At 34.8% G+C, this 14,849-nt stretch overlaps 1 protein-coding gene and 1 long non-coding RNA gene across 3 annotated transcripts in view; both read right to left on the bottom strand.

Moving 5' to 3' along the window:
- The window catches only part of LOC109542356 (autophagy-related protein 16-1), a 609,070-nt gene that overhangs the window by 235,963 nt on the left and 358,258 nt on the right, over positions 1-14,849 (bottom strand). The gene's annotated exons all lie outside the window — the stretch shown is intronic.
- Positions 9,133-14,849, bottom strand: part of LOC125505155 — a 19,704-nt gene continuing 13,987 nt past the window's right edge. The window contains exons 2-3 of the long non-coding RNA XR_007281960.1: positions 11,487-11,491; positions 9,133-9,363 (exon numbers count right to left, since the gene is read on the bottom strand). This is a non-coding gene — a long non-coding RNA (uncharacterized LOC125505155). The remainder of the gene's footprint in view (positions 9,364-11,486; positions 11,492-14,849) is intronic.

Genomic DNA, 14,849 nt, shown 5'->3' with positions numbered 1-14,849 from the left:
AATCTGAAAATGAATGAAAAAAGGGGCGGTTCCATTTAAAAAACCAAAGTTGGTAACTACCACACGTTTATGATACACCCCGTATATTGGAAAGTAATTTTAAAATGTGGACCTTTTAAACATGAAAAACTTTCGTAGGACGTATTTTCTTGTAGAGTTCATATTTACTGAGATATCGCACTTTGACGCACTAATGAGCAACCCTGTATATATATCTGAAATTAGGAAAAAATTCAATAGGCCTGTCTACAAATATATAGGGTGTTTCATTAAAAAACTCGATGTCAAATATTGACATTTTCGTGTTTTATGTTTTTATTCTAAATTCAGATTTAAAAAATTTGAGTAAAATGCTGTCATAATTTTTTTGAAATAAACGATCTGGGGGGTGTGAACTTATGAGGAAACAAATGAAACTGGCATAAACATGCATTAAATACGATTGAAAAAGTTCGTATCAAAACTATGTCACTAAACGTTCAATTTGTCAATCAATCAAAAAATCAAAATTGATTTTGACCAATTAAGCCAACAATGACCGTAACCAATCAGCACACTGAAAAGTTCAAATTTTTTTGCAATAACGTAGACAGGATAAACATGCATGATCTAACAGCAAGAAGTTAAATTTCCAAAAATGAGAATCCATTGATGTTGAGCAAATGAGCGAAAGTGGGTAATCTTCAGCCGAGTAATTAATCTAATGGAATGATTTGTCGTAAATATTCTGCTTTCCCGTACTGACAGCAAGAAATGCGATTAATCCAAAACCACAAACATAAAACAGATAGACAGACCATCAACGTCTAACCTCCCGGGTAAAGTCTATATGATGAATGATTGGTGAGCAATTTAAAAAGTTATAAAACATCGGTTAATGCTCACAACTGTACACCTGAACTGTATTCCCACTTCACTTATCTGAAAAGGTATACCTTTTGCATACTATTTTCGTTACACAGAAAAATTATTGGCAGTTGGTAGTTTGGTACTGATCCAAAAATTCAAGTAGAAATATCGGAGAGTATTGGTTGAATGATGATGAATTGATGTATGAATTCTCAATTTATGAACATCAATTAAATATATCATACCATCAGCCCACGTAGAGAGTACGACAAAAATATTGAAATTTTTTTTCAAAAATTTCAAGAAGATATTAACAGTTCAAGATCGAGTTTCAACTGTGTATTAAGCATTATTTTGAAGAGGTCCCACGTCTGATTGGAAGCCTATTGGAATACTTAAGCATTCGAAGAGCAAAAATACGATTTTTTTGTCAAATGACGAAAATTGTTGATATTAAAAGTACTCTTCTACAATTCTAATTCAAATGATTCAAATTGACCAGCAGTTAATTAACCGAACACGAAGCTGCTCAAAATATGAGCCCAGACTCAAAGTGATTGGGACATAATATGACATATATGATGGGGAATCAATAATATTGATCAATGATACATAACCTTTAACCGGTGGTTTTGGATGCCAGTTGTGACAAATTTAGATATATCACTCATTTGCCCCAAAAAGATAGCAGCACTCGGGGAGCTGTTTTGTCGCAGCACTGACTATTTTTCCATTATTTTGGTGTTTAAATTAGTTCTACCAACATGTGTTTTTGTTCTCTTGTGGTAGTTAATTTTTTAAATTATCCTTTTGATATTATATTTAAATTATCTCCAACTCTATTGTAATTAGCGGTCTAAATTACGTCTAAAAATTGAACTTACCGCCGCTATTCCGAAACTTTTCAATTGTGAGCATTGATTGATGCTCTTGATTCTTACCTAGAAAAAAGTACATTATGAATATTTTATCCTGTAAATAAATGACTAATACAAAAAATTGAAATTTTTCCCCAACATTAAACGTTGTTTCAAAGAGGATATTTTCCGCAGTTCGCTACTATGAATTGAAAACGTTTATTTTAAATAAAAATGTAATTCTGTATCAAAACGTGATGTAATATATGTCCAATGTTTGCCATAACTACTTTCCATATATTAACATAAAAAAAGTGAAAATACCCAATTGTGTATTATTCACTGTGACTTTACACACTTAGTTGAAAACATGTCTTTTAATTGTGTACGATCTATACCAAATACTTAAGTAAGTTTTGGGCAAAATTGAAACTAAATGTATATATTTTTAAGTATTTCATATGTAGATTATCAATTTTTTTATGAACAGAGATCATAAGTATGAAATAGAAGTTTCAAAATTTTGCTCTTGTAAGAATTCTACAGACTGTTTTTGCTACATTTGTAGTGAGTTTACTCTAAAAACATAGCGAAATGCAATAACAGATCTTTTTCTAGAGGAAAACTATGTTATCAGCTTTTTTTTCGTTTTCTATTGATGAGAGGGATAAACATTGATTACCAAAAATTTTCGGTAACAGTTGTTCAAGAACGTTGAGAAGTTGGCTTGAAGGAAGTCACAAATCTATGCCGTTTACGATATCAAAGCTTTGGAGTAAACCTTAAAATCATGACAATGACTGACATGAATGTTATTTCTGCATGACATCATCACGAGGATTTTCAAAAAAATTTAAATAAAAGCAAGATTGTATATCCGAACATCGCATCTGCAAAAATACCACTTTCTCATGGTGAAGGCAGTTTACCTCCAGTACCCCAAAAAAATATACAGAAGATGGAAAATAAAGATACGTCTGGACGAGTTTCATTTCAACCTGTACATCTTGACCGTCATACACTTTATGTGGATCCTCAAGACTATTAAAATAACCTTATTTTCCTAGACAACCTGATTTAAATGATCTCGTTAGAAACAGTGGAGTTTGATGGATACAACTACAAATCTCATATTTTTGCACAAAACAAGAACATATCACTTGTTACTTTTTCAAAGCTTACCTAGCTTGTAACAGTTAAAAATGGATTTTAATTTTGTGAAATTTGTCCAATTGTGTAATGTGTCAATTTTGAGCAATGTTGCCAAAATGCGTAATTTTGTATTTCTTCTAATCTCGTCGTCTTCTTATGAATGTTGGCTTGGCTCTGAAAATCTCTGTGGATGTCCGCCCAAACCACCTACCGATGTACTTCAGCCATGAGCTCTGGCGTCTTCCGAATGGATCTTTTTCTCTTTTTACTAGATGATAATTTTCTGAAGTTTGTATCGGCTGCGTCTTATAATATGTCCAAGATACTGTGTTTTCCTTTATTTATCGTTTGTAGCAGTTCTCCTTTGCTCCTATGTCTTGGAACTTCTATATAAGTTATTTTCTGTGTCCAAGAAATTATGAGCGTGCGTCGATTGAGATACATCTCAAATGCGTCGATTCTCTTCTCCGTTAGAGCATCAAGGGTCCAGTCGAGCGGTACAGAAGGACAGAGAACACATAGCAACGGAGCATGCGTGTTCTGAGCTCCAAGCTCAATTCCAATCGAGTAAAGAGCTTCTTGATACTAGCGAATACCTTCCTTTGTCCTGCCTGTTCTTCTTTGGATCTGATTTCCCTTTTAGCGTCACAGTGCTCATCCATCGAGATGCCCAGGTGTTTAAACGAGAAGACTTCCTCTATATCTTTGCCTTTTATAGCCAAGGTTATATTTTTATGTGTTTTGGAGGAGACTATGGTCTTGGTTTCCATGTTCTTGAAAAGATCATATCGTTTGTTTTGTTTCACTATTTTATGGACCATTCTTTGTAATTCACTTGCGCTGCTGGCTATGATGACTATGTCATCCGCGTATCTTCAGTTATTTATTACAACTTTGTACAGGGTGGCCCAAATTGGACACTTTCAAATAGAAACTTTCATTTTTATACCAGGTAGACAAAAACCGATGTCGGTGTCTGAGCCTCGACTTTTACAACAAAATAAATGGCGAAAATCGTATGTCAATACCTCTACAATTTCCGAGATACAGCGCCTATTCCAGAAATCTGCACTTTTGGAAGAGTTCGGTACCCATTTTCCTGTTATTTTATTAAACTACCGACGGAAACATTTCCAAAGCACATTTTCACGTAATATCCAATGAGCAAGTAACTTTCACTTGGGGTAAGCAAATACTTTTCGAGTTATTAGCAAAAAATGCATCTTTTTAAATGGAGCACTCTGCAGGTTTTATCATATTTAACTTGCGCTTCAAATTTTCTTTCCAAAAATATAGTTTAATCTATATTTTGCTCAAATACGCAGGTTTAATTTTTTTTTGAAAAACCGTTTTTGTTAAAACGTTTTTTCAACAAACAAACGTGGAAAGATAAAAACTACAAAATAACTTGAATATACTAACATAACTAGATAAATATATATATAAATATAAATAATAGATAAATATACTGATATTTCTATCACTTGTGACTGTCAAATTAGCATTTTTTGCTGTAAAACTTAGACCATAGTCTTTTTTTACTTTTTGGTAATGATTGTTACTTTGATAATATCGCTTTTTAATTAAATGGACGTTATATTTAAAATCGATGTGCTATATTTATTTGCGTGTTAACTTCCGTGCTTGTTTTCGGCCGTAAACGCTATTCATTATGTATTTACAGGTTGTTTTCTACTAGGTACCTTATCATAGTTTCACCTTCGATCATTTTTGCGAAGGCATCCATAGTTTCCAAGCATTATCTCTTTTATTCAATCAAACAAGTTTTTGTAAATACTTATTTGTTGACTTTGACTTATGACACTTATTTATTGACTTCCATAGCCACCTTACAAAATGTAGCAACTTTTTGAAATTTTTAAATAAAATAAATTATAATTTGAAAAGGGTTGATTTCACAGCTTAAAGTGTAAATGCAAATTTGTAACTGTGTAAATTGTCTATCTAATGACGGATTAATATACAGGTACTTCCATTTGAATAACTAAAGTTTTATTGCGTTAAAGAGTTTTAGATTGAAGTCCACATTGTTAATACCCTGTACAATGTATTGATATTTTGGTTCAATAGAATTCTTAACGGATCCGTGGTGATTGAAAAGACGTATTTTTTTGTATCTCTAACTACTTTTTTTTACTTCTACAATGAATTTTTAGATGCCATGTTTTTAAGCAAAATTTCACTAAAATGGCGATAATCTGCCAACGTCGCAAGTAATAAAAAAACAATTTACAGTGCATATGCAGCGTTTCAAGCTGCATTCCCTGAGCTAATGAAACATGGGTAGTTCTACTTAGAAAAATACACTTGGATCTTGCCCCAATTTTCTGAGACACTCTGTATAATATAAGATATTTTTAAAATGTGCGCACTTTGTGCGTCAACAACTTTTATATGAAACTATTTTTCGAAAGTTCTACACAATTGGAAATAATTAACTCTATCGCACTAAAAAAACCACCCTGTATATTAAAGGGTCAAATTTAATCGTCAAGAATGTACATACATAAGTTAAACATGCGCTAATAAAATTAATGGCAACATTTAAAGAAATACCTGCTTTCTATATTAGAGTATTTTGCTGGCGTCTGTTGTTAAATTCCAATCCGTTATTTTAACAAACAAAAGCGTTTTACAGAGGCGCAATATTAATTGTTAAGTCAGCTCTAATATTTACTGAAACGACATTATCGATTCTTTGAACCAAGGTGACATTTAGACATATGGTCAACATACCGCTATATATTTCATGTCCAGTAAGTGCCCAATCGAACTTGTCGGAATATTGTATACTAATTGATAGTTAACAAACCTTTTGCTGAAGAGCTGACAGGTTATTCGGTTTTTTCTCCTAGAATCGCCGTCTGTAAGTGATGACCATGTGTTTCAAAACCGGTTCAAGTTAGAAATGTAAATAAAGATTATGAAAAAAATTGTTTTTTTTTTTGCTTTAAGGCTATACGCTCATCCGTTATAGCATAGGAATTCCCGTGCATTTTTGGCATTGAATTAGAGAAAAACTACTTCTTGTATTTGATTCAAACTTGAAAAATTGGATAGATGCTATTCTCTAGCATGTCAGAAAGTCATTTTGAATTTATAAAACTTTATCTGAGTATGCTTAAACTAAGCAACAATAGTTCAGAAATGTAAGCTTTTTTTCAAATTACGTTTATACAGGGTTGCAAATGTTTTTTCCACATTTAAATTGACTTTCTGACAACCACCAAACCTTCTAGATAAGAATGCTTCGAGTTTTTTTTAGTTTGGACAAAAGATGCGACCAGGACTCCATGCCAAAATAGGTCATTTTCCGGGACATTTTTTCGTCAAATTCTAGCTCGATTTTAATGCTGTCTCTATGGTTTGTCCAATTGTTTCTGCAGGGATTGCACCCGTAAACGGATTTTTAGGGCCGTAGCAGGAATTATGTCTTAAATCCGACTTGTACCTGAAACATTTATTTTTTATTTGGGTACGGGTATTGGTCAGGGAACATAAAATCCCGACAAAAGTTATTAATGCAGCAAAACGAATCACCCAATACCATGGCAAAAAAGTAAAATGCAATACATAAATTAACGAAATAAAATTACTCCTAGTTCTTACTCATAAAAAGTCCCCAAACAGAACGAGAATTACTCCGAAAAACTGGAATTGCAACTAATATAAGAATACACTTTAGTTATAATAAATGAATGATATATAGAATTTATAAATCTTTCTGATTTTAAATAAGATTTTGTTTCAATATGTTTCTCAGAAAAGCTGCTGTCGCTATCTACTATAACAGTTTTATAGATGATGCCATCCATGTCAAGACTTTGAGTCCATCTAATATGATGTCTAATATGCTCTCCACTGCTCTGCATTTTCCGGTGTCATTTTTGTAACAGTAATTATTGTAGTTTTCCCAAATATTTTACACGATCTTCTGCATTAACAAAACCTAAATTAAGCTGCCTGTAACATCGGAAAAGCGCTCAGATGGATTTTAATGAAACTTGCTGTGGATTTGTTATCCACAGTAAAATCTGTGCTAATTTTTTATGTTTTAGCCATATTTTCCTGAAAACTCGCGTCTCTGTTTCGTAATATTTCTGATTCGGACGAAAACACAGTTGCAATGCAATTCGGACGAAAACAATTCGAAAAACCAACACGGAGCCTAAGACTTTGGACATGGTTAGTTGAAAATTACACAACGCTTTACAATTAATTGATTATAGTTAATAGTACAGTCCACGAAAAATGAAAGCAGACAATTAAATAGTTGTGGTGTAAATCTGACTTTGTTCCTTGGTCTGCCTTTACGTAAATGACACAATACTGACAAATAAATTTTCCTCTTATCACAATGCGATATTACAAAATTACTTGAAAAACCTGAAATTTACATTATTCGGGGAAGGATAGTCAACAAAAACAATAGCTGAGCTATTTGGAAAGCCGAAGGCATGATTTATTAAATTTTAAAGAAATTACTTAGATTGTCAAATTTGAACAAGTTTGTGAAATTTGCATATTTGGCGTATTTCGCAAAGCCTAATTTATCAAAATCGGAAAAAATTTCTACCGTCTATCGTAGTCGAGTAGGCTACTTTTATATGTCGTCAACTGTATTTTACCTCGTACAGTTGGTGAGGTTTTCAAATACTTTTGAAAGTGTCATTTTGATAATAGGAAAATTAATTTGTCAGTATTATGTAATTTACGCAAAGGTAGATCGAGTTAGAAAGTCAGCTTTACGCACCAACTTTCTAATCGTCTACTTTTATGTGTTGCCGGCTGTACCTACGTTTGTAGTTAATGTACTAATAACATTACTAATAGAAAGGGAACGGAAATTTTTTTTCAAAAGCTATGAATGCAATATTTTATTCCAAAAAAATATTTATAAAGAATTAGTGCACCAACTAAAAAATCAGTTGATTCAAACTTCCAAATAAAACGTTCTGGAAGTTTTGTGCTACGACTCAAGAATTCCTCACTTGTGCAAAGGCGATGAACTTGGTTGCTTCATCAAAACATGAGTCGTATACAGGGTGTCCCACCGGGAACCGCCAACATCGATATCTGACAAACTGTAATTAGGAGAAATCGAAAATTGGACAGTGTGCCAAGGTCATTGGCATCCCATTGGCAATCAATGTTTCCAAATGGAATCCCCCATTTTTGATAATTTTGTCATATTCAGTATTAAGAATAAGTGTAAGATGGTGTAACGATATCTATTCCAAAAGTGTATAGTTATCGAAATATTGCCAATTTAATGTTTTCATATGGATATTTTGCAGCACCTTCTTTTAAATCCTGTCACTCTCAGTTGCCATGCCGAAAGTGGCCATTTTTAATGTAATCAAATGCCAAAGGAATACTGACAGCTGTTAGTTACCTTTTTAAAATAATTAATAATCATACCAGGGCGCTTCAATTATACAAACGAAGATTATTTAAGCTTATTTTTTATTTATGAACAATGTGATAAAACTGTATCAAGAACATATTTCACATTCGATATCTACAAAAACAGAAACCTTCATGCTGTGCTGCTAAACAAGTTATAGAAAATTTCATGCATTTTGAATACGTCTTAATACCAGTGATTGATATAATAATAATTAATGGCAATATTTCGAAAACTGAACACTTTTGGAATATGCAGCGTTACACAAACTTACACTTATTTTAAATACTGAATATGAAAAAATTATCAAAAAGGGGGGTTTTCATTTGGAAAAATTGATTTTGGGTGGTTTTCTCAACTGTATTTTGATACTTATTTTTTTAACACTTCGTATTAATAGTTTTAAAAAGGTATTCGAAATTCCATTAAAGTAAGTCCTTCACAACAATAAATGCGACTAAAACTAAGTATGACAAATTCCCTTATAGGAAAAATGAATAATTATTCGAGTGGCTGCAACTGCCATTTTTTACATAAAAGTTCAAATATCTGAAAAACGGTTAGACTTAGGTATAAGAAATTATACATAAAATATATTTAGAATTGGAAGTAAAATTCAAAAATGTAATAATATATAAGGTGTTCTATTTAAAATAAGCAAGCTGAAAGCTGATGCACTTCCGGTATAACCGAAAGTGTGGCTATCTTGAAAATATTGTAGGCTGAAATTACAGTTTGCCAGAGTTTCATTAAAATCCATCGTACCATTCTCCCAATAATAAAAAAAAATAGTACAGAGGATTCCAACATTTTTTCCTTAATAAACGTTATTTCCTATGGTCTTCGTTTGAGCCAAAGATTATCTTAGTGCCCCTTTGATCACTTACGGGACACCCTCTATGTCACGTCACAGCCTAATTGTGTGCACGCGGAAACGAATCAAAGATCAAATGCAAATAAGCACACAAATAAGTCGCAGGGCTCCAGAACTCGATGAATTTACTAAATACTAGTCTGGATGAAATATGAAACCGAAAGTCGTAAATTAACAGTCGAGAAGGTAGAAAGAGACGCCGGCTACAAGGCAAGCGTGCTCCTGCGGGAGATGGATACAATTGTATAGAAAGACGACGTGGCTGGCGCTAATTTCGCTACGATTTCCTACTTCACGTTTACCGAAATCTGAAGTTATCTCAACATTCAACTTGCATTTTTTGAGCGTGTAGCCCTAAATGAGTTATGCAGACATTTGTTAATTCGAATTTCTGTGCTATTTATAAAAACATATTTAATAAAGTTGTAAAATTTTGATTTAAACTTGCTCTAAAATTGGAATAACTAAACCAGGAAATGTTTCAAAGAGTTACTTTTATGGGCGAAAACAAGCAACTCTAACTAAAATACAGGAACAGACAGATCATATGAAACAAATAATACCAGAGCTTTGCAGGGCAGTTTGCATTGTTTTAGCCCAAGATTTTTTGCAGCAATTTAAAAAAAATGAAACTTAAAAATGTTATTGCATTATATTTCCTTGGAATACATTTTTTGCTGGTTGAAACGCATCAATCATTAGTTATCATTGAAAAAATCCTATGTTTCCTCTCTTTTTTGCTTAATGATACGGAATATTTCGTTCCACATCTACGCTCTTATTTAACCATTTAGCAAATGACCACCTTAGCCAGCAAGATGTACGTTAATTCGATTAAATTATTTCAATTACTTATGGTTCTTACATTTTCCATCCAATTATAGGCTAATTTATTCGGTGACTTGATTTAATTAAAACACAATGCGGGACTGAATAATTGGAATAATCAACTTGGCGATAAAAATGACGGCTCGTTTCACATCCTTTTGGGCTTGGAGCTTATGCAAAAAAGTTACGATGTTGGTCACTAGGCAAGTTATTTTTAGAAAACAAGTTCACGTAAAGCAATCAATCATGTTTTTCAATACGTGCAACTGAAGGATTAAAATATTTATAGTTGGTTAAAACTAGGGACCCTTTTAAATTGCAATATTGTATGAATTTTTGATGGTGTGATGGCGGTTTTTTTTATTAGGGCTATTATGAAATGCCATACTTATTTTTGGAGTTGGAAAAGTTTGATTTCTGGTTCGTTGGTATAATTTATGGTGTTTTTTTTTATCTGTATGGCTTAGAGATAGCACAATTATAATCTCAGGTATAACAAGCTTACCATCATCTAGCTTCTTTTCGTGTCCACTGCTAGATATAAGCCTCCTCCATACGCCGCGAAATATTTCCATGTTGCAAGTTACATCCAGTTGTGTTCCATTTGTTAAAAATGAAATAATAAGAGCAGAAAAAAAAATTAAGCAACTACTACAGATCATCAACAGGAACTAAAAATCAAGGCCAGTATACAGGGTAATTGCAAATTGGCGTCGCTGCTCAAAATAAGTGCCCAAACTCAAAGTGATTGGGACACAAAGATGTTTGGAGTGAAACGGGCAGGACTTTTTACTCATGGGAAACTCTTGTGTTTTATCAGCAGAATTTTATTTTATTTGATCACTCATATTGATCAATGATACATAACCTTTAAATCGGTTTTGGATTACATTTGTGACCTATTCTTAATCACTTATTTTCCCCAAAAAGATGGCAGCACTCGGGGGCTGTTTTGTCGCAGCACTGACCGCAAGGTGCCACAGCTATCGTAACCTCAACGCATGCTATTGTCTCTTTTATTTTCTTTGCTTCATGTTTATCCATAGTTGCCGGAGTTTTTAATAATTACGAAGGAGCAGGTATTTACGAAACGTTAATTAGGCAGATTACCTTGAAAAATATCGTTGCCATCCTTCTGATCTAGTTTTTTGCAAATATCTGAGTTTTTAATAACATTTATTTTTTTATTTATTTTCTCTGTACTTCCTTACTAGACACCCCCAGACAACACCTCCAGAGGAATGACGCCAATTTTGAATCACCCTGTATGTATAGAAAATTTGATATAACGTAACAAAAATGTGCCTGAACTTAATGAGTTATGGACTTTGAGCCTCGCAATTTTTCCATTATTTGTGTGTTTAAATTAGTTCTACCAACATGTGTTTTTGTTTTCTTGTAGTAGTTAGTTTTTTAAATTATGCTTTTGATATTACATTTAAATTATCTCCAACTACAATAAACGGCCTTCATTACGTATCTAAAAATATTAACTTACCGCCGCTATTCCGAAACTTTTCAATTGTGAATATTGACCCTATCCTGTTGATTCTCACCTAGAAAAAAATATGTTATGAATATTTTATAACGTAAATAAACTAATAATACAAAAAATTACAATTTTTTCCTCAGCATTAAACGTTTTTTCAAAGAGGGAATTTTGCGCAGTTCGCTATTATGAATTGAAAAGTTTCATTTTAAATAAAAATATAACTCTGTATCAAAACGTGATACAGAATATATTAGAGATATATTGGACGGCCAATAAGGTCATGCAGTATACAGTCTGAGCTTTTTTGACACATACGCATGCGCAGACCAGTCTAAAAAATAAGTACTACAAAATTAAAGTACTGTTCTGCAGTATTTGTACCGCAATACTGCACTGTTTTATTTTCTACCTTAAACTGACAGTTGACATTTCTGACGTCCTCTTGCAGGTTATTTTACTATAAACGTAACCCAGTTTTTTGAATTTTGGATTACCCTCTAGAAGTAGAATTGTTCTTAGGTGTGGAAATCAAACATAACAAAAATGGTTTAAGGATTGTACAAAGCAAAATGATTAACAGTCTACGCGAAGAATTTGGTCTTGAGAAATCTCGAACAAGAGCTACTGCGATGGAGGTTACCTTCAATCTGGATGAAGATAGATGAATAAGTCTAATCTATGTCTCGTTGATATCAATGCCAGACATGATACAATCAATACAAGGTAGGATATTGCGTCGATTTGCGTGAAGTCAGTGGAACTCACTGCGTGACGTGAATTGTTCCTGTCTGCTAAGTATGATTAAATATAGCTTATATAGCTTAGCCTTTGTCACATTTAATTATTCTTTTATCAATCTTCGTTAAAATTACAAAATGCTTTTCGGCAGGTTTTTAAACTTGAAAATGAAAAATAACAAGAAATTAATTATTTTGTAGGCTAGCATAGTTGCCAGATGTGCAATAAAGTACAGCGTTTGTTTTTGGAAAGTACCCCAAAGTTTGAATTCCAAATTCCTCTCATAATCATAATTTTTTAAATGCTGAGAGTATATTCTGGCGGAGACAACATTAATGGTGTCTGCACAACAAGCATTCTCAAAGCTTGCTTAAAATACTGTCTTTTAATAACCCTATGTGGGTTTTGGCTCAATGCATAATGCGTCTCTATCTTTGTCGGTTCTAGTGATGAGCGAAACTGGTCTTGGTCTGTAGCTCCAAGACCAAGACTGCTTTTGGTTTGCTAGACCAAGACCAAGACCATGTACTGCCAGAACAAGACTCTCGCAAGAGTCTTGCGAGACTCTAAAAAACCGGACATCCTGTATTTGACGAAACGTTGGAGACACAATGTTCAAAGTGTATTTCCATTCCACCATTCTAAGATTCAATTAAGGTATCCTATGAAACAGTTATTAACAAAAAAATCCCCAGGCGAAGCACATTTTTACATGACAGCAAGGATAAAATAATTAGAGTATCACTAGTAAGCTAACGCTTGTGATAAATAAGCTGACTAATTATCAGACTGTGAAGGCTTTCACGGCGGGTAAAATCACCGTGGTCCATGGGAATTTCTTCCTGACGTTTCGTCCACAACTGCGGTGGACATTATCAAAGGCGATGAGGTCGTGGGCTAAGCGATCTGCCGTGCCTTCCGACTAAGACTGGTTCAACTACTTGCTTTTGAACATATTTATTTCAGACAAGTTTTACAATACTTCTTACTGCTACTTATTCTACGGATCCTTAATGCTAACATATTGTTGTTTTAAATGACATCGTATGACTTATTCTAACCTAAACCTAAACCTAATATAACACATCCTCTAATGCTTCCTAAGCTAACTTAAGCACATCGCATGTGGTCCACGTCTGCTTCTTAGACTGTGTCCACAGGGAGAGGTCTGCGGTCACAGTCGAACTTCTTGGTGCAAGAAACCCTGACGGTGGGATTCTTGCTATGCCGAATCCTATCCTAACCCTGACGTTAGGTTCCGGATGTGATCTAGCAGGTCCTCTGTATCCAGGTCTCTTCGCAGGGTGGTGTTTCTGACGAAGTATGGGTCACTATCCTCAGTATTTTATTATGGAATACTGCCAGTTTCTGCTTTTGCGAGGTGCTGGCTATGGCCCACGCAGGAGATCCATAGGTCAGTACCGGGCGGATCATTTGCTTGTAAACTCTGGCCTTAGTTCGTAAGCAGAGTTTACCAGACAGCAGAGGATAGCAGGCATGGAGCAGGAATCTGGCCTTGGCGATGGTGTTTGCCATTTGGTCGTGCCATACTAGACGCTTGTCATATGTAAGTCCAAGATAGGTTATCTTGGACCTCCATGGTAGCCCCTGTCCTGCAAGCTCTAGTAGGCCTCTGGGTGGATTCTTCCTGCCTCTTGTGAATATGATGGCTTGTGGTTTTGCTAGATTTAACTCCATTTTACAGTCCATGCTCCATTTCACGACTTTGTTGAGCTACCTCTGCAGTTGGGCTTGGATGGCAGGACCCTTCCCGACAGTAGTGAAGGCTACATCGTCATCGTAGATGTAGCCTTCTGTGTTCTTGTTGGAAGGTCCGCCATGTAGATATTGTACAGGGTAGGGGCCAGAACCGCCCCTTGCGATACTCCTGACATCATTGGCCGGTTGGCAGAAAGCTACTTGTCTGCTCTGACTTGAAAACTGCGTCCAGACAAGTAACTGCTGATGAGCTTGGTTTGGTACCCTGGAAAGCCGGCCTTGATCTTCTTGCGCCATGGCCCGGCCTGAATCCATGTTGCTCATCCAGCAGCACTTTCTTGTCCTGTATTGTATCGTGGATTTCGTCCAGGATACACCTCTCCATAATAGGCAGTGGGCGAAGTGATCTCCCGTGCTTTCCGACTAAGACTGGTTCAACTACTCGCATTTGAACAGCTTTTATTTTCAACTAAGGATTACATTCCTTCTTATTGCTTATTATCTACGGCTCCTAAATGCTAAAATCATTTGTACTTAATCTAACATAATTTAGCTTATTCTACCTTTCTTCGCCTCTCGGCCTTTTGGCTAAGATCAAAGTGTGGTTCAACTACTGGATCCCCTGTCGTATTTATACGGCCCGGCTGTGTGAGCTCATGCGTGGGGAGTGGGCGGTGCTTCAAATGTTTTGGCGCATACACTGTTTGCCGCAAAACGTGTTTCCAATCTGGATTAAGGGCCTTTACCTCTTCTTTCCTATCAAAATTGTTTGTCATGTTGTCAAATGGCCTCTCTGGTTAGTCTCGGGTAATACCGTTGAGCTCACACGGCCGGGCCGCATAAATACGATAGGGGATCCAGTAGTTGAACCAGTCTTAGTCGGAAAGCACGGGAGATCACTTCGCCCACTGC

The sequence above is a fragment of the Dendroctonus ponderosae genome, unplaced genomic scaffold (assembly GCF_020466585.1).
Source record: "Dendroctonus ponderosae isolate FM_Combo_2020 unplaced genomic scaffold, Dpon_F_20191213v2 Dpon_F_20191213_7, whole genome shotgun sequence".
Lineage (NCBI taxonomy): Eukaryota > Metazoa > Arthropoda > Insecta > Coleoptera > Curculionidae > Dendroctonus > Dendroctonus ponderosae.
Note: the sequence above shows the minus strand (reverse complement) of the source record. Positions and strands in the feature narration are given on the sequence as shown.